The sequence below is a fragment of the Macrobrachium rosenbergii genome, chromosome 19 (genome assembly GCF_040412425.1).
Source record: "Macrobrachium rosenbergii isolate ZJJX-2024 chromosome 19, ASM4041242v1, whole genome shotgun sequence".
NCBI classification, from domain to species: Eukaryota; Metazoa; Arthropoda; class Malacostraca; order Decapoda; family Palaemonidae; genus Macrobrachium; species Macrobrachium rosenbergii.
In genome coordinates this window covers 26,714,250-26,719,156 of record NC_089759.1, presented here as the reverse complement: position 1 = coordinate 26,719,156, position 4,907 = coordinate 26,714,250, and the positions used below count along the sequence as shown (strand labels likewise).

The following is a 4,907-nucleotide window of genomic DNA, read 5'->3' as shown; positions in this document are numbered from 1 at the left end:
ATTACGCCATTTGAAAGAAAAATCAACGCATTGTATTTCCCATATTGTCTCCACCGGCACATACACGTGTCCCAGTTAATACCTTCGCGGTGAAAGCACATTAATTCTGTTCCGGTGTATTCTGAGGGGAACTGAGAACGTACTTCCTATGTCTTCACTGCTAAGAAGACCTCTGGTTTATCCGCCCCCTACTTTGTTCGCAACGTGTCTTCCTTTCATTTTGACAGTTCTCAGTATGTGTCACAGTTTACACAAACTTACAGGCTAATGATAATACTGTCACAAATGACAGATTCATTACCTTACACCACGTCGAGGTAATAAATCTTCCTTTCCACAAGAGAGAATAGGGGTCACTGACCACAGTCGTTGCGACGCCAGATGGCTAACAAAATCCACATACTTTCAGAGCAGTGATCAATAGTCCCTGCGCATTAAACCAGCTTCTTCTGAAGCATTAGAGGAAGATAAAAGTAACAGTAAAATATTTGGAGGCATTTCTATGTTATCCTTTGCCAGCCCTGGCTTGACTTATACAAGTGCATTTAAAAACGCAATTTCTATGGAGCACATGACACCCTATAGACTCTAATTGTACCCATACCACAGACAGAATGTTGGCATTCGTTCTTTTCTTTGTACCATCAATGACGTCATACATTAAGTAAGGAAAATCTCTGGCAACGCGACAAAGGTCAGGAAAAATATCCGCGAGAGAAATTCTGTGAACAGAGAGAAGAGAAGAGAAGAGAGAGAGAGAGAGAGAGAGAGAGAGAGAGAGAGAGAGAGAGAGAGAGTGTGGATTGACGTTTGATTCAACAGCATTGCATGAGAGAGAGAGAGAGAGAGAGAGAGAGAGAGAGAGAGAGAGAGAGAGAGAGAGAGAGAGATTCTGTGAACAGAGAGAGACAGAGAGGTAATTGGGTCTTGTCTGAACCAAGGAGGCCGAACAGTGATCTCAAGCATTCGCTAAATCTAGGAGAAAGAAAAGAAAACAATGGCAAGATACCAGAGTTTTCAAGGTCAAGGAGATGAACCAATGTCAACCAGAATTTACAAACGATTGCTTCCAACTTTCCTCGGCCTGCGTACTCTGAGTTTCTGCTGCAATCTGAATCCCCTTCAGAGACTTACAGAAGATTGACCTCGGTCAGTCGGTCTATCTGCATTTTCTATGTTCCCGTGACCAACAAACGGCAAAACAATCCTTTGCTGCGTGTTTTGAAATTACTGCGCCTCCTATCTCTCTCTCTCTCTCTCTCTCTCTCTCTCTCTCTCTCTCTCTCTCTCTCACAATATAAAGACATGCAAATGATGTGTACTTAAACTTAAACAGAAACGAAGAATGGGTAAGAACGATATATAATTTCTGAATTCTTTTTTCTTATGCAATTCAACACCGTCGTTACCAAGTGTTCACCCAGATTAAGACTATTAATATATTCATCAGGAACAAACAAAATTTCCAGTGTGTTGGCATTAATAAAAACGTCCCATTACTGGATCGGTTCTAGTTTTCGGCTAGAATCATAAATTCACACCAGCATTTCTTGGTTATCAGCCCGGTTACGAAATTATAGACAGTGTCCAAGTTTTACTACGAGGTTATATATATATATATATATATATATATATATATATATATATATATATATATATATATATATATATATATATATATATATATATATATATATATAGTGTGTGTGTGTGTGTGTGTGTTGCAGTGGTCGTCTGGGATGGATTTACTCTGCTACGACCCGTGAAACGTGCTATCTAGAGTTTTACTGTAATAAAGACTACGTTCGTGCGCAAGAAAAGGCCTATTTATGCGTAGTGACAACGCACAAATAAAGAGCTGATATATGTTCCTCTGAGCGGGGATCGTTCTCCATTTCCTCGATAACTATTACAATGAACTGTAAATTAATTATCGCTTTCAGTGAAGAAAGGGTTTCCGAGAATATTTAAAAGGATCTATAGATATTCTGTCAACATTAACGAGGCTGCCTTCACAGAAAAAAACATACCCTAACTACTAAATCATGGAGGAGGTCCCTGTGCAGTAAAACTTCCACAAAGTAAGCCACTTCATACACCTACAGAGAAGTTTCACGTGCAGCAAGTCGAACTTCCCTACAAACATTAGACATTCAGCCTTATCTCGCATACATCCTTGCACTTACTAGCTACCAATAACCTTCCTTTCCAATAAACACACACACACACACACATATATACATATATATATGTGTGTGTGTGTAGAATCTACTGGTCACTTTTTACCAGATTCTTATGCAGTTGTAATAGCCACAATGCCGTCTTAACTTCTCGAATTCCTCGCGCTTTTTTTTGGATACCACAAAGCCTTAAGATCCAAGTGCAAGAAATATGAAGAAATTATGACGTCTGGTAGCGGGAAACGAACCCAGGTTCCATAATCACAATGGGGTCATGTTGCCGACCTGACCACGTGTGATTATGGAACCCGGGTTTGTTTCCTGCTACCAGGCATCACAATTTCTTCATATATATATATATATATATATATATATATATATATATATATATATATATATATATATATATATATATATATATATATATATATATATATATATATATAGTCAGATTTAGCAGTTGTTTGGCTGGGACAATCATTTGCCAATTGTTACCCTGGTATGCTTGTTATACCTGTTACCCTGTTCTTGTTTTTTGTTTAGGTGAGTTGACATCTGTTGGATGGTGTCCGACTTCATCAGTCAGGTTCATAGCAGCGAGGAGTCAGCAGTTGGGTAGCAGCAGCAGGTATGCTTACCTGGGAGTCAGTTTTGGAGCAGCAGCAGCAGGTATGATTACCTGAGAGTCCGTTTTGAATGGAAGATTTTTTTCTGGATCCACATCCTTTGGAGCAACCTCATCAGCGTGTGGCTTCGTCGTTGGCAGCAAGTGGCTGTTTCGATAACTCCCCTGAATTCATCTGTGTGTGGCTTCGTCTGTTTGCAGAATATGGCAGTCTCGACAACTCCCGTGAGTTCGTCTGTGTGTGGCTTCGTCCATTGGCAGCAAGTGGTTGTCTCGACAACTCCCCTGAGTTGTGTGTGTGGCTTCATCCATTGGCAGCAAGTGGCTGTCTCTACAACTCCCCTGAGTTCGTCTGTGTGTGGCTTCTTCCGTTGGTAGCAAGTGGCTGTCTCGACAACTCCCCTGAGTTCGTCTGTGTGTGGCTTCTTCCGTTGGTAGCAAGTGGCTGTCTCGACAACTCCCCTGAGTTCGTCTGTGTGTGGCTTCTTCCGTTGGTAGCAAGTGGCTGTCTCGACAACTCCCCTGAGTTCGTCTGTGTGTGGCTTCTTCCGTTGGTAGCAAGTGGCTGTCTCGACAACTCCCCTGAGTTCGTCTGTGTGTGGCTTCTTCCGTTGGTAGCAAGTGGCTGTCTCGACAACTCCCTGAGTTCGTCTGTGTGTGGCTTCTTCCGTTGGTAGCAAGTGGCTGTCTCGACAACTCCCCTGAGTTCGTCTGTGTGTGGCTCCGTCTGTTGGCAGCAAGTGGCTGTCTCGACAACTCCCCTGAGTTCGTCTGTGTGTGTGGCTTCGTCCATTGGCAGCATGTGTCTGTCGTGGCAGCTTACCTGTGTTGATATTTTCAACGATTTCTACCGTAGTTTGTTTTGGTAGCTGGCCAGTGTAATTGCCACGGTTTGGTCTGTTGTGTTTGTATTTGTGAGCCCTGTTGCGATTTTGTTGTTTAATTTGTTCTTGAATGTTTATTGAATTGTCCATTTAAGTATTACCTCACTGAACCTGACTCGTTTGTATAAACTGTAAATTTTGTAAATAAATTAGTTTTAAGGCCACCTTTTGGTTTTGTTTAGCTCCTTCCTCCTTTGTCTGCCCCAATTTCTGCCAGACTTTTCTCATTCCCAATATTTTTGTTTTAAAGAACCTAATGATCCCAAGAGTGGTTCATAACAATATATATATATATATATATATATATATATATATATATATATATATATATATATATATATATACATGTGTGTATGTGTGTGTGTGTAGAGAGAGAGAGAGAGAGAGAGAGAGAGAGAGAGAGAGAGAGAGAGAGAGAGAGAGAGATGATGATGATGATACTCTTATGTAAGACAAGGGGTAAAATGAGTTGCCAAACTTTTTCTTTTACAGCAGCAATACTTTTGCGAATCGGAATGATGCTTCCCTAAAACAAAAGCCAAGAACGATATCTTGCAGTTTTTGTGTAAATCAAAGGAAAAAGAAAATATTCACCAGGGTTGGTTCGTGCAGATGTGTCCTGCACGTTTATAAAACTCTCTAATGCCACAGAAGGTCATAGTCCAAAGTAAAATATGTAGAGATACGGAAAACCTTACACCAAGTGAAGGAATATAGATGAAAGTCTTCACTAAATGCGTCGAAATTTGACAAATCTAATAATTAACAATTTAGTGCATTGTGACACGGAGTGGACTTTCAGAGAACAACTCTATGTGGTAGAAAATACTAGAATGCACAAGCCGATCTATTGTTCACAAACTGAGGTTGACCCATGAACACAAAATATAAGCAATCCTCAAATCTTACATGTGCAAGGAAGAGCTACAATCTCCAGAATGTTGTATTTAAATCAAATCGACCATCATACATCTTAACGAAGGAATTTGCTCAACGTGACGGTCTGAGTGAGGCAGCCATATTTCTATACACCTACAGTTGCTCCGAAGGAGTTGTATCGAGTTACAGTAATTCCAAAATGATTTTTAAATGATATTGAGAAGGGTAAGACTTGGCAAAAAGCATTTACAGGCGAAAATAAACGATTAATTGAAGTCCTTGCACTAAGGATGGGACCATGCAAAAATATTCTTTGGAGAATTGGCGCTGCTTATTTTG

The 4,907-nt window shown here is 40.4% G+C and overlaps 1 protein-coding gene across 1 annotated transcript in view; it reads right to left on the bottom strand.

The window, feature by feature from the left end:
• Positions 1-358, bottom strand: part of LOC136848763 (trypsin-1-like) — a 38,314-nt gene extending 37,956 nt beyond the window's left edge. Inside the window, exon 1 of the mRNA XM_067121354.1 lies at positions 302-358. The gene's annotated coding sequence lies outside the window, so the exon portion shown is untranslated. The remainder of the gene's footprint in view (positions 1-301) is intronic.
• Positions 359-4,907: the final 4,549 nt, after the last annotated feature.